General features: G+C 38.6%; 1 long non-coding RNA gene across 2 annotated transcripts in view; it reads left to right on the forward strand.

Annotated features, from left to right (window-relative positions):
- The first annotated feature begins 223 nt into the window (after positions 1–223).
- LOC120530217 overlaps positions 224–16,276 on the forward strand; it is a 390,776-nt gene continuing 374,723 nt past the window's right edge. Inside the window, exon 1 of one of the 2 annotated variants that reach the window (XR_005633924.1) lies at positions 224–981. This is a non-coding gene — a long non-coding RNA (uncharacterized LOC120530217). The remainder of the gene's footprint in view (positions 982–16,276) is intronic. The other variant, XR_005633925.1, reaches the window with a different exon arrangement.

A 16,276-nucleotide genomic window follows, 5' to 3' on the forward strand; every position in this document is an offset into this window, starting at 1 on the left:
GTAAATTGCAACGAGAAACTATCTGAATGCAATCAATAAAGGCACAATAAAGTAATATACGTGTAATGTAACAGATGTCCATAAATCAATTGACTTTTAAAGCAAGTATCTACCTTTAATATAATTTTTAAAATAATCACAGATACGATTGAGAGAGCGACGCGGTATTGTAAAAATACGGATAATGGATGCGCTATAATTTGGACCGTTCACTGTTTAATTAAGCGAACTACATTCAGCCTGGGCACTCGGTTACAGTCCCCTCTGTTTCAAACTGCAGGTTTTCACTAACAGTGCCAGCTATAGTCAAATGATCTCAGTTCGCAGAATAACACGAACCGTTCTTTTCTTCTTCTGTTTCTTCTTTCTCTCTCTTTCTCTTTGTTCTCTGTATTCACTGATTAGCGTGTCAAGTCAATCAATCAGTCAATAAAATCGCGATTCGGACAAGTGTAGGAAAAGAATCCTTTGCCGTTTTCTCTCCGTTGGTGCTGCCTGCGTGGCTGCTCGCCCGTTATTTATTTATTTATTTTCCCATTCAGACATTTCAGCACCATCAGGAAGAGACAGCGACCGTTTTGCTCCGAGAGCCTGAAAAAATGTAGTTTGCATTTCAACGGGATTATTTACAGATTTACCCTGAGGAATTAATGCAACAACAGGAATCAGGAAACCCGTCAACTTGCGTCTTATTTCGAATATATGAAGTGAAAACATTTTCTCGTGTTTCTCCGCCTATATTTTTGTTTCTTTCTATCTCTTCTTATTACTGTGCATAAGACACTTGCTGCGACTCTTGCGTTGGGGGAAAAAAGGAGGAAAATGGGTACCCAGTCCCGGAGCGATTTACTAGCGAGTGTGCAAGACCTGTAATCTAAAGGGATATAGTACTGGATAGCTGAAGATTGAAGGAATACAGGAAGAAATACATAAATACAGGTTTCTAAAAATATACCACCACCTGTTAACAACAAACCTCAGGTAAGCAAGCTATTTTGTTTTACTGAGAAACATACTTAATTAGTAAATGTCGAATCATGCCGCTGAAACTAAAATTGGAACAATAAAATTTCCTACTGAACTGCTTATGCAAAATATAGCTAGCTGGCCAGTTAGTTTAAGAACTAGTTCATCCGTTAGATAGATAGATAGATAGATAGATAGATAGATAGATAGATAGATAGATAGATAGATATCAAACTGGATGGGAGCAAGTTCTTCAGTTTTGATGCTTTAATTTAAGACGCAGATATACAGAAATGGAGAGAAAAGGACGGGACAGTGAAAAGTCCTGAAATTGTATGTTGTGAAATCATAGACAAAATAAAAGTCTTTTCTTTCCCAGTTGTATCGGCAGCAAGTATGATGTCACCCCAAGCCAGTTTAGCTGACCTAGTAAATTCTTTATTCCGTTAAAAGGTATTACCCAGCTGTTCACTGAATCAATACATAAGGTCACATTTAGCCTGTAGCTTTCTAGGTGCACATACACCTCTACAGAATGTGCAAGTTACGTGTCACATTACTGTAGTAATCTCGTCCCAGTTTGCGGGTTATCTTTCAGCTATGCTTCAGGATACTTTAGGGCTGTGCAGAAATGCCGCGAATATACCCGAAGTCAAGCGTGATGTAGGAGGTGTGTAGGAATATCCGTCTTATTTTCCATGTTAGAATCCCTAAAGTATTTTTTTCTTTTCTGTCAGCTGAGCGAATCTGTCGACATTGTTTAAACAGATTTAAATAGAGAGGCTGAATCATTGGAATTAAATTACTCTTTTTCGCTGGTTGTTTAATTTCTGACGTCGTAATGTTCACTAGCAAACAAATTCTATATTGAAAGAAAATAAGTGTTTCATCCAGATCTCAAGCTTGTCAACTTTCTATTTGTACAGTGACGCGTTTTATTTATGTCCTTCCAGCACAGCGTATTTCAGTTAATTCCTACTTTACCGCATATGGCGAACGTTTCACTTTAAAAATCACAGATCATGCCTGAGACGTAAGCAGCATCCTTTCGAGCAGGTTTTACAATACACTAATTATGCTTTAAAAATATACCGCACATTAATCTTTGTGGCTTCGCTTTTTATTGATGCGCATAGACGATGCATATTCATTCTCCTTCGGTGATCTGCACTGAAATTCTCTTCATTTAGCAGAGTTAAGACGTATTCGGGGTGCAGAATGAACTTAGTAATTAACACTTCCTCCAGCTGTTCGCCAAACACTGGCTGCGATGTGGAGATCATCAGATATAATTGAAGACCTCGGGGATTCATTTTTATGCCGTTAACTTGTTTTGAGATATACTTTTTTTTTTTTAAGTTTAATTCCACCACTCACTACCACCACCACCACCCCTAAAAATCGCCAACGTCAAACTATCATAATTCAGTTAACATAGTCTCCTCATCCAGTGATCAAAAGCACTTTCTGAAACGAGGACTGAGAGGAAATGCCCCTTAGGTACTATATATTCAATGCAGTCTTTTGAAAATGATTTCAAGTTTATAGTTGAAAGGAAACGGGCAGGGCTCATGTTATGTTATATTCAATATTAACCATCTCTCTTTAAGCAGAGGAGCGCCTTCATCATTATATTCTTTTGAAAGGACCTTTGTTAGACAGAGTAATATCCCATTCAGCACCTCTTCCTGTATTGCAGCCGTTCTTGCTGATACTGGCTTCATGTCCCAGACATTTGGTACTGAACAGAGTGGATGGATTGACCATCTATTTGAATTTGTTCTCCGTTAAGTGAGAGAAAGCAGCTAATGATAATTTGCCCAACAAGGAAACAGAATAAAGCACTGTAGTTGTTTTACAGCCATGGCTGATTCCTTTTTGCTATCCAGTTTTTCTTTCAAGTCAGTAAAGTATCAGTTACATCAGATAATAAGCAGTTTGCTCCAGACTCCAATTGTCTTCACTGAATTGAAGTGTTATCTGTTTTCCATAGTAACATCACATGTATAAGATACATTAGGCAGGCCAGTCAACAAAGAGTTAGGGTACCAGCAAATAACCCTGTTTAAAAAGGTTGATGGAAAGCTATTGAATTGAAAGAAAATGCACATGTGTGCAAACCAATGAAAGTTAAAATGCTGCTGAGGTGGAGCTCCATCTTCCTTAAATGCTGGTCCTCAAAGACAGAAATTATAGTGCTGATCTGGAAGGTGCAGGGCTTTGTGGGCTGGAGAGGAAACTTGGTCACCCATCCTCTGGCCTGCAGGTGAAAAAAAACCAATATGTCAGTGAACAGTGCCCCCTCTCTGCTCAGGGTGGTACTGCCTACCTTTTTGGAGTTCTGAAGATGTCCCCTAAATGCACCTGCTTGACACAAAATATATATTTTCCGAACCAACCTAATCCAATATAGGGTCACCATTAGCCACAGGTATAGCTGGGGGCAGATTTCTTTTTGTTTTGTTTTATGATAGCTTGAACTGATTAATCACATGCAGAATTATGTTTCCTGGACTTCCTCATCCCTTACTAAAATTAATTTCTTTCAACAATGTTGCTTTGGGCTGGAGACCGGGAACAAAATAGGAACCATCCCTTAATGGGGTACAGGTTCATAGTAGGGTACATGTTTACTCTCACATGGACCAAATTTAGAATTGCCAATCAACCTAACAGGAACATTTCTTGGGTGACATCAGAGGACAACTGGGGTTCCCAGGGCATGCAGATATGGGGAAATCATGTGAAGTCCACACAGACAGTAACTGCATTTAAGATTGATACCCATGACTGTAGACCCATGAGTAGCATAAGAAACAGTGATTTTTGAGAGAAGTTTATCAATTCACCCTAATAAAAGGATAAGTGTTTGTGTATCTCTGTGTACATCTGGCTGGTATGTCTCTGTCATTTCAAAAGATGGTAGTACAATGCACTACATTTTTCAGTCTAACAGATGGCACATCACAAACATTAATACTGCATTTACAAATTCCATGCCAAATAGCATATAAGAGAGACATCCATTGCATTTGTCATTCCAACAGATGGTTCATCACAAACATTTGTAGTAATGCATTTTATTATTATTTTTATTATTTTTGTTTATTGTTACTATTCTGATTATTATTATTATTGTCTACATTTTATTACTACATGCATTATAAAATAAATTCCAAAAAATGGTCCACTGCAAACATTAATGCTCGGGTCTACGTTGATTACTTAGATTGCATGTTTTAGTGTGTCTTCATGTGGCAAACATGCAACATGTCACATTAAAAAAATGAACGGCACAACTTCGTGGTAATGTACATAAGAGGCCTAAATAGAATTGATTTTACCCATGTGCTATTATATTGAATATGAAGCAAATTTTAAACTAAATGTGATTTGAAACATTTTGCTTATCACTCATCACAATTGTAAGGGAAAGAAATGGTGAAAATTCAGACTGAGAGAGAGAGACTCATCTAAGCAGTGATAGAATTCCTCTATATGCCACTCTGAAATGACAGGAGTAGATGGAGAATTATGAGGCAGGTTTTGTGGAGGCAATGGAGCCTCTGATCGGGGCCCTCCAGAGACTGAGTGAGGAGTCTGTGTGGCTGGGCTTGCAAGTGTCCAGGATATAAACTACAATCCAGCACATATATATATTTTAATGGGTGGCTATGGCCATTACCTGGCCAGGAAGCCAGTTGTATGGAAGGACCTGGGAGAGAGCTTCGTCAAGGCAATGCTTTTCACTGGGACGCTAGAGAGTAGCTCTCCTAGGCGGCTGTGGCACCATGGAATCCTCCAGGGTATGCTGGGAGTTGGAATTTAGCATAGCCCTGTTGGGTTACAATATAATACAATACAATTTATTTTTGTATAGCCCAAAATCACACAGGAAGTGCCGCAATGGGCTTTAACAGGCCCTGCCTCTTGACAGCCCCCCAGCCTTGACTCTCTAAGAAGACAAGGAAAACCCCCCAAAAAAACCTTGTAGGGAAAAATGGAAGAAACCTTCGGAAAGGCAGTTCAAAGAGAGACCCCTTTCCAGGTAGGTTGGGCGTGCAGTGGGTGTCAAAAGAAGGGGGTCAATACAATACAATACACAGAACAGAACAAATCCTTAATACAGCATAAAAATAAAAATTTTAGAAGTACGGAGCAGAATTTACAGTAGATGATATCACATAATAAGATTTGGATATTTTTAGAGTCCTGGAGACCTCGTCCATCAAGCTGCCTCCCCTATTTGGCCATTCAACGGCTAAAACAGTGCTGGGCCAGCCAATCCGATGAAAGGACCCCTCTTTCCCATGATTCCTGCAATCCTCCATCAGAGATGACTTTACCATAGGCAGGCAAACCACTTGGCAGGTGGGCCGTGGCACCAATTGCAACATTTGAGTACCGAGAACAGAAACAGAATAGGTAAAGGTTAGTATTCAATTATAACTATCATGTTACTTATGTTTTAGTGCTAATGACTAACAACAAGGATGCAGTCTGTACAGTTAATCAGCAGCTCTAGTCAGGATATGCTAAACTGAAGTAGTGAGTCTTCAGCCAGGATTTAAAAGCTGAGACCGAAGGGGCATCTCTTATAGAAGCAGGAAGACCATTCCACAGTTTAGGGGCCCTGTAACTAAAAGCTCGACCTCCCACTGTTATTTTATTCATTCATGGAATTATAAGCAGACCGTCATCTTCATATCTTAATGTGCGCTCAGGTTTGTAAGTCATGATAAGTTCAGACAAGTAAGCCGGACCTTGGCCATTTAATGCTTTATATGTTAAAAGGAGGATTTTGAAATCTGCCCTAAACGTAACTGGGAGCCTGTGTAAGGATTTAAGAACTGGAGTTATGTGTTTATATTTTCTTGTTCTTGTAATAATTCTTGCAGCCGCATTTTGGATTAAGTGGAGGCTGTATAGAGAACAGTTTGAACAGCCAGTGAACACCGCATTGCAGTAGTCAATCCTACTAGAGATAAATGCATGAATTAATTTTTCAGAATCCTGTTTATTTAAAAAGCGCCTTAATTTCCTAACATTTTTAAGATGGAAGAAACATGTTTTGGACAACTTTGTAATATATGCTTTCCATGGGGGCTGCCAGAGGGAGCTGCAGAGCCCTTCATTGAGCTCTCACCACACCTGGGAGTGATTCCACATCCGATTAATGAGCCACCTGGAACACTCGCAGGGCCATCACAAAGGAGCCGCCTCACTCCATTCGAGGAGCCAGAGTCAAGATGAAGAAAGACGAAGCTTACAGGGTAGGAGTGAAGTGGAGTGGAGTGAAATGAAGGTGGAAGGACTGGGAATTTGCAGCTGAAGGAAGGATTGTGTTGTGGTGCCTGGTGTGCTGTGCTGTGGGAAGCAGAGCTGTAAATAAAATACGTGTGTAGGACTGAAACTTGTGTCTGCCGGTCTTTGTCAGGTTAGGGCAGCTGTACATGCCCTAGTGGTCCATAATTGCCTACACTGGAAGGCGCAAGGCTTTGTACGTACAGGATGTGACCTCAGTGGTCCGCCTGGGGTTTTAACTTCCTCTATACTAAGTAAACAGATGGAAAAAATATTAACAATCGTGTCACACGTAATTCCTTCACCATATTTTTCAAGCACAAATACATAAAACACTCCCGTGGCTCTTGTGTCTGACAATGTACAGTACATATTGTATATGAAATATGAGCATCAAGCAAAAGTACAGGACCTTACATTTCTGGGTATTACAGTGGATAAATGCTCTAAAATTTCACAATTATAAATTTCTTTGCACTCTCTTCTCCTATCTCACCTGATAGGACAGTTGGCTGCCAGATATTTCTTATTCTTCTGGTGTTTTGTGTTGCCTTGATTGCAATCACATAAGAACTGTCAATGTGCTGTTGTGCAGGAGTTTACTTCTGTTTCCCCCTTGATGCTTCCCTTTGGATTTAATCAATTCAAACCAATGTGGACGAAAGGAGTAATGTGTAAGAGAAACTCAAGTCTTTCAGATTCTGAGAGAAAATAATTCCTTTGGAAACATTGCACAAAATCTGAACATAGCTAAACCAGAAATTGGAATATCACATACAAAAACTAAAGAGATTTTTACGGCTTCTAAGAAGGCTTTCAGATAATAAATTAAATATTTATGTCATTTTTTTGTAGTAAGGAACTTGTTAGGGTGTTTGATTTATGTGCTTAGCGTAACAAATCTTGACAATTCTGCTACTAGAAAAATGGTACATTAATTAAATAAGACTTTGGTGTACAGATTAGGTGACTTTTCTATGCATTTAAATACTTTATTTTAGTAACTTACTTTAGATTCTGCAGGATGATTTCTTATCCTTCAGTTTTAGTTTCTTCACAGAATAAATTTGTTAACATAAAATAAGGGCATAGATACTAAGCAGATGAATTACAGAAACTTTGCTTTTTGTATCATAATTACATAAAATACTTGTATATATTTAACTAGTATGAATAATATTAAAACACATTTATGTTTTTCCAATTATTTCAGTCTTTTTAGAAAGGTTGAATTTATGCATTTTATTTTTTACAATTTTTATACAAAGAAATTGGGTGATTCTTATGTTTTAGTGACTCTTAAAAAATATAATCTCATCATATTTTCTAACTCGCTTCATGTAAATCTGGATTTGTAGGGGGGCTGCAGTTGCAGCTGACAGGATTAGGTGCCAGACAGGAAACAGCCCAGCACAGGCTACCAGTCCATCACAGGACACACTCATGCACATACCCACATTTGCACAGAACTTTATTTTGAATCACCAGTTAATCTAAAGTGCATGTCTTTAAAGATGTGGGAGGTAAACTAGAGAAGCCAGAAAAGTCACTCACGCAGACACATGGAGGATGTACAAACTCCATGAACGAGATCCAGGTGTCGGAGTCAAAACCAGGGCACTTTACTTCTGAGGCAAAAGTGCTATACCCACTATGCCACTATGTGTCTGTAGGAATAAATCTTATTTAATTTGTTCATGAAAACATGAATTTCTTTCATTTCCCCTTCTTTAGAATATTTCTATGCTTGTATTATCCTAAAAGTATCAGGTTCAATATGGAAATCAACTCAGGTTAACACAGGGATATTCACACTTGGTCAAGTTAGGACTGTGCCAACCATTTCATCGCTGATCATACCTCATTATCACATGCTTTAATTAATTGTTTTGGGTTTATTTAGAAGTTTGTAATTAGAGAAACCTGCTAATATTTGTTAACATTTCTGGAGGTACTGTATATGAGGCTTTTCTAAATTAAATAAACAGTCAATAAGGCAAATTTGCTGTATAGCTTAATCATGTCTCTAGGTTTTCTTTATTTAAAATGGTAATAATCTAAGGGCAAGCTGTATAGCCAGTCACCTCTTCCATTTCCTGAAATGTATTCCTTCCAAGTATGTTTTTTTATAAAACATGAAGTTTTTTCAAAGTTATTTCTTATCATTGCTTTTGTAAGGAATGTTCTATTGTGATCTGAAATGGTTTTTTAAATTCAATTTTATTTCATCATGTAAAACATTACAGTTTTTCATTTTGCCATATTCAAATTACTCTGGACAACAAAGTTTGTGCTTCCTGAACACATTTGGGTGTATCTTGTGGATTCTGGCCTGCTGATCACACAAATCACGTTTACAATATCCTATAACAATGTTTTCTTGCAATCACCTATTGTTGTGATTTGCTCTCATATTGGGACTACGCATATTGTGGACTGCAGGGGGCGTACCAACCACCCAAAACCAACACAAGCAGACACCAAGACACAAGTTCAAAGCACAGCACATGTTTACTAAGTGGGGAAACGCTCCTCCCTCAGTCCCCACAGCACACTGTCTTTGCCTTCTTTCTTCTTCTTTTTTCTTTTTCTTTCTCATTCGCCTCCACTCCTCTTCATCCTCTTCCTCCTGACTCTGGCTTTTTGAGTGAAGAGTGGAGGCTCCTTTTATGTTGCACTTCAGGTAGCCCATCTGCATTATTTGTAAGTACTCCCAGGTGTGGCGGGAAACCAAAGAAGGCCTCGGCAGCTCCCCCTGGTTGCCCCCAGAGATCCCAACAGGGTTATGCCAAACTCTATCTCCCATGGAGCCCTGCTGGAATACGAGGCACCACTGCGAGCCAGGGAGGCTGCCATCTTGAACTCCGGGGGAGGCAGTGTCATGTGCACATCTGCTCTCCTGGTCCTTCAAGTATATCGGCCTCCCAGCTGGGAAAGAGCCCCAGCCATCCATCACAATAGATACTGTATACAACAGCTACAACTGGAATATCTGTGGTGATCTAAAATTAGTGGCACTGTTACTAGGAATGCGGCTCAGATTAAGAAGTATTTGGATGAGATATTGGGTCTGATGGTTCGAATGGTCTCATCTTGTTTGTCAAATGTCTTACATTCTTATGTTCTCATTCTTGCCCAGTGGGGGCTGGGAGGTCTTTTGGCCTTGGAACCGGAACTTTTTTGTTTTTTCTGTCATCCTGGCCATTTGACCTTACCTTGTTTTGTTGTTATTCTGCTCTTTAATATTATTGCATAAACCTAATTGTATTTCTTTTCTTTTAACTTTGTCTTTGTTATTTTGTAAAACCTTTTGAGTTACATTGTAGTATGAAAATGTGCTAAGTAAATAGTTGTTGTTGTTGTTATATTCCAAGCACTGTTGTTTCATTTGTAAATTGCTAAAGAGTCAATGAACTAACTAGGTGCTCCATAAGCATTTGGTTCCAGGACCGAAAAGTGTGACATGTAAACCACTTGTCGACCCAACAAAGATGTTATTACCTCCTCTTCATAAAGCTCTTGAACTGATGAAAAATTGAATTCAAACTGTCAGTAAAAAAGTTGAAGTATTTCGATATTTGAAAGAGATGTTTCTTAACTTATAAGTTACTAGCTGTCCCCCACTGCTCCGCCCATGTAGTAGTGAAACGGGACAAACTTTAAAAATCAATAAAAAAAAAAAATGTAATTCTAGCAATGTGGAAGGTAGGTTCGCTCCAACGTCAAACTATGCCACTGTAACTGATCGTGTTCAGCTCTGACGGGAGAGCAGGAGGAAAAACGCATGGCCGTGATATCTCTGCCAATCAGCAGCTACCCTCTAAAACACACGTAGCTCTGATCTCTCTCTCCGAAACATCAAACGTTACTCCTTAACAATCTGTAAATGATAATGTCTGCTGAATAAACAGGTTTCTCTAGGTAAGCTGAGGCAAGGTACACTGTAACACGTAGCGAGAGGTAGACTGATTTGAATGGAGGCCGGTGCGTGAGTGAAGAGGGCCCTGCCTGCTTCCTCCTCCCCTCGGCCCGTAGCCTCCCTCTCAGATTCACACAAATAAATCAGTACCACAAGCGAACTGTGATACTTAGCGCAATGACAGTAGTTGAAAAATCAACCAGAATGTTCAAGCGAATTATAGGAAGAAACCTGATCTAGATCCATTAAGTAGTTCTCTTGTGAAAAGTGGACAAACATACAGACAGACAGATGTACAGACGTTGGATTTTATATATGTATATAGAAAAGTTTATAACTTATAATTTTCTTAACTTAATAACTTATGCCAAGATTAAGGATGGCATCTTTGTGGGTCCACAAATCAGTCACTTCATCAGTGAGAAGCAAAAATGTGCTAGTTGGGTGAGTTGAATTTGCGTCATTGGCATTCTGGGATGTTATTGAGACCTTTCTTGGCTTTTACTTCTAGCCAGCTGACAACACTCTACAAGCATACAAAACCATGAAGTGCAACATGTCACTAAAGATTAATTTTCTGCATTCACATCTAGACTTCTTCTCTACTAGTCTTGGTGCAGTCCATGATAAATATGGTGAAAAGTTTCACCAGAACACGGCAACGATGGAAAAGTGATGACTAACAAATAAAGTTAATTTCGTGTTTCTCCTAATTCCTACATGATACAGTCTATCGGAAAGTATATTTGTGCTCATCTTGAAACTGTCTATCATAATCACCAAATGTTGTTCAGTAAGCAAAACATTTGGAAGAATTTGTTGTTAAGCGTTAATATTCAGACACCTTTCATAAATCAGTAAAAGTAGTGTAATCATCAGCCATTTTCAAATAAGAATGTAACTCTAATGTGTTCAAAGTAATCAATCAAGAAAGCATTCAAACAGGAACAGAATTCTCTTTTTATAGCACAAAACACAACATGTTTTAGATTTACTAGAGACAAGGTTATACTTCATATACTTCAGACAAGATATGGACACTTAAAATGATGAAGTGTGGTGGGCAACCCAGCATTTTGTTCACCTGTAAATTATTAATTAATTGAGCAAGGAGAGTGATGAAAATGAAGTTACAGCAAAATGTGATGAAGACATAAAAGAGTATTTTTTTCCTGAAGGACTAAAATTAGAGACAGACTTTCACAGTTTTACATAGAATAAAGACTTTACACCAGAAGAGATATAATATCCAAGGTTTGAAATACTATGAAATATTACCCCATGGCTAGTATCTGAAAAAGATAAGCAGATTTTACAGGAATACATATTCAGTGAGATACCATAGATTACCAAGATGATCTGGAGACCCCACTGGGAGCAATTCAGCTTTGTTAATATTTAAAATATTTAAAAATATCTATCCCTCTGTCCTTGCTGGATCCAATTCTGATCTTTTTCTGTCTCCCCTTATTCCATCAACACTACATAGTCTTGTTGACTATTATAACACAGCCCTTCATTCAGCACTAGATAAAACATCTCCTTTAACACATAAGGAGATTTCTTTTAAGTGTTCATCTCCATGGTACAATTCAGAGTTACAGTCTATGAAAGCAGCTGGCTGACGCTTGAGAGAATGTCACATAAGACTGGCCTCACTGAGCATATCCAGGCCGTTTCTGACCACCAAAGGGCTTACAGGGATACACTAACTGCAGCACATTATGACAGAATAATAGAAAGTGGCTATGATAACCTGAGGGCTTTGTTCTCTATAGTTAATAAACTACTTCAAACTGCATCTGGTCCAATTACATCCTCTATTGAAGTCTGTGAAAAATCCTTCCACTTTTCCTGGACTAAAATTAAAAATCTAAATAATTCAACTAAGATAAATTCATCAACCATTATATCTTTCCATTCCATCCAGCTTTATTTCTGAATTTTCACTGGTCACATCTGCATTTGTTAACAACCTGCTTAAATCCTGCCTTCAAGCCATAATCCTGATTGTTACAACAATAATAAATGCATCCTTGATACTGGCTTTGTGCCAGCCACTTTTAAAATTGCTTCTGTGAACCCATTGTTAAAAAAGTCTGGTCTTGATGCTGACTGTCTTAACAATTTTCAGCCTATTTCTCACTTACCTTTTCTGTCAAAAGTCTTGATCATGTTGTAGCCTCCCAACTCACTAATTGTTTAACTTCTAATAATTTGATGGAACCCTTTCAGTCTGGTTTCAGAGTGAAGCACCACTGTAAAACTGCTCTGCTTCAGGTAACTAATGATTTGCTTGACAAATCAGAATATTAATTATGTTACACCACAGCATTTCTCACCGTTAGACATGACATTCTACTATCCAGAATGGAGAACATTCTGGGTATCTCTGGCACTGCCCTCCAATAGTTTAAGTCCTATCTGACTGATAGGCAAGAGTTTTCTAGTCTTGGCAACAACAGATCCAGCTTAGCACCGGCCACACAAGCAGTTCCTCAGGGCTCTTTCCTTGGCCCTCTGCTCTTCTATATTTATATACTTCCCCTTGGCCATATCATTCGTAGCTATGGACTGGGTTATCGTTTTTATGCAGATGACACTCAACTCAATTTCATTGTTAAAAGTGGAACTTCATCAGAGCTTTCTCAGTTCTCAACTTGCCTCAGTGACATTAAAACCTGGATGAATCATTGCTCTCTAAAATTAAACTGCAACAAAACTGAACTCTTGCAAATTGGCACTAAAGAGCAACTTAAGAAAATGAACTCCTTTTCAGTTACTCTTGGCAGTGATCTCATCAGACCTTCTTCTAATGCAAGGAATCTTGGTGTCATTTTTGATTCCTCCTTTACTTTTTCCACCCACATAAACCACACTAAGAAATGTTCTTACTTTCTCCTCCGTAACATATCCTGTGTTTGCTCACTCCTCTCCTTTTCTAATGCTGAGAAACTTATCCATGCTTTTATCACATCCCACATTGACTACTGTAACTCCCTAATGGTAGGCGCCCTTTCTAATCTTATCTAACAGCTCCAGCTGATCCAAAATGGGCTGAAAGAGTCCTTACACAAACCAGCAACAGCAAGCACATCACACCAATCCCGCTTCACCTTAATTGGCTTCCTGTGTCTTATAAAACTGAACATAAAATTCTATTATCAGTCTACAAAATTTTAAAGTTCTCCATTGCTATGCTCCTGTTCGCCAACTAAGGTTCTCTGATTCTGGTAACATAACATAAGTTATGTTAGATATAGTGTAACATGACATCATAGTAACCTCTTCTGCTATAGCTATGTCTGATATAGCAATGGCTATACCTGATGAGTGATACAGGAAAAAAATCCTTAACAAACAGAAATAGAAATAACTTGTTTTTTATTTTTTAAATAGATTTGAATCAAAGCACATAGATTAAGTGACGTACTTAGGGTGACAGAGTGATCAGAAGCAGAAATTAAAATGATACTTTTATGATTTAAGTTCAAAATTATAACCTCTAAGTTACATTACCTCTCTAGTATTCTCTTTAATATCAGCCTCAGTAACTACATGTCATACACGGTATAATTATTTTTTTCTGTCCTTACAACACAAGTTAATTCTTCCATTTGAATCCAGAACAGTGTGCATAAAACGCTAGTCAAGCTTCGCATTTATCATCTATAACCACTAGGAGGAGTGATGTGGAAACTATTACAAGTCTGAGCACACCTCCAAGCTTGCTTATGTTGCAGTTTGTCTCGAAACAAATAAGGGTGTGCATGAATAACAACTCTTCAAAACGTGTTTGTCATGTCTAAAAAATAAAGATGTCTGCAAACACAGTAGAGATGAAAGAGTATGAATTTGTTAGCACTGCTGGCTCATCCATTAACTCACAGGACCTGGGTTTTGCTGTGTGGAGCTTACATATTTGCCTGTTTGTCATGAGGTCGTCTCTGCTAGAATTTTATGCCAAATTCAAACACATGAAACTTAAGACATCTGGAATCCCTGCATGTTTTTCCTCTTGTGTGACCCGACATTTGCGTGATAGACATATGCGTGCCGACAAAATAGCGGCAATTAAAACGCGCCGTCAAAATCGTGCCAACAAAATCACCCCGACAAAATCACGAAAGTTTCATTAAATATGAATTACTAGTTTAAAGCATATACAATAATGTTTATTTTATAAGTTAATATTGTAGTGACCCGGCAGTCAGCGCTGGCGGCATGATGCATTGTGGGTAATTTATGTAAAGTTTACTGTTGTGTTAAATTAGCAAGGCAATCGAATTGCTTTTCCTGTTGTAATTGTTGTATGTGTTTGTGTTCAACTGGTGGGGTGGGTTTGGGTTATTGCCGTCCGGGGTTATTAAATTGTAAATAGTTACCATCAATGAGAAAGATGGCTTCGTTAATGACCTTAGCAATGGCTTTGCAATGAGATTGAGCTTTGTTTTCTGACTATCTGCTCTAATAAAGAGATACAACAGGACAGAGCTGTGTATTGCTAAGATTTCATCTAAGCAATGATTGCCGAGACACTCGGAGTCGTGCGGTGTATGGGACACGAGTGCTTGCTACTTAAAGAGCTGGGTACAGCTGCGTGCATAACGCTGGCAGTCCGCTAGCCGACAGCTTGGGAGAAGTGCACGGCTGAGTTCGGCTCTAAAAACTTTAAGACTCAACCACGGGTCGCTACAATATTATGAGATGCGGCATGCCATCAGCATGGCACGCAGATGGTCCTTAAGATCACACCCTGCATATGTAGGAAGAATTGCAGCAAGGGAGTCCCACTCTCTTGGCCTCTCTCGCGATTTTGTTGTGGTGATTTTGTCGGCGTGCATTTGTCGAAAACCAGTTAGCGGGTTTGTCGGGGCGCATATGTCTATTGCACTTTTGTCGGTGAAACGTGCTCTTGTGTGCTGACTGTTGACATTCATGCAATAGACTAGCGTCTGATCCTGTATCTGAATATATGAGTCGGGAAAATGGACGGGTCAATATAAAATGGAAATGATGGCAAAAATCTGATCTTGTTATTTTGATGTAATATTCAATACTGACATATTTTAAATACTATAGTTATATTTTCAAATAAAGACCCTGAAAACATGTCAATAACTGGTTAAATGAACAAATTCTAAATTTATGTGGATTTCAGGCATACAAGCTGTAGGTATATATTTAATAATTCCTATAAAAAACATCTGGATATCAGTTTGTCAGTGCAAATATTATTCATGTAACTTACAAACACACATATCCTCTAGTATAAACTCTCTCAAGATGTTCATTGAAAAGAGTCGTCTATCTGTCGTGTTTTGTTTGATATACACCTGAGCCACGTTGATTCATAAATCTAGGTTTCTAAATCTTAATTCCAGATCTAGTTGTTGTCTATATGGAATTTCTATGTGGATGTTCTCCACATGTCTACCTGCTGTTTTCACCAGGTACTTTGTTTTTCCTCCTAATTTTAAATTGCCACTCTGTGAGTATGTATGTGAGTGGGCCTGTGTAATAAACTGGTGCCCCATCCAAGTCTTTTTACTGCCTAATGTTGATGATATTGTTATAGTTTGAGATGCTGTTTTATGTTACAACTTAGCGCACGTATGACCTGAACTTATCATGAATTATACTATACCAGTAATGGCGCACTGCATGATAATGTGCAGTGAATACACTTGACTTGAGCATTCATAGTTTTCATACTCTTTCTCTGCGCTTGCTGCTTCCTGATCAGCTCTTCTTTTCTCCACCCTAGTGGCCCGCTTCTTCTCTTCTTTCATCAGCATCTTTTCGTTCAAACTGCTTATGTCAGTGTTTGTGTTGCAATTACTTAGTACATTTTCCTTAATTTCTCATTTAAGCTAGCACTCAAGTCTTCAATCTGCCTCAAGAATGATTTAAGATATGAAGAGATAGGGGAAGTTATGGCGAAGGTGGTAGGGATGAGAACAGCACCCATACACATGCACCGCATGGCTGCCCTGCTGGTCGCTGCCAAGAGTTGATCTATACTAATAAAAGGCAAAGCCCTCACTGACTCACTCACTCACTTACTCACTCACTGACTGACTGAGA

Source organism: Polypterus senegalus, chromosome 5, assembly GCF_016835505.1.
Source record: "Polypterus senegalus isolate Bchr_013 chromosome 5, ASM1683550v1, whole genome shotgun sequence".
Classification (NCBI taxonomy): domain Eukaryota; kingdom Metazoa; phylum Chordata; class Cladistia; order Polypteriformes; family Polypteridae; genus Polypterus; species Polypterus senegalus.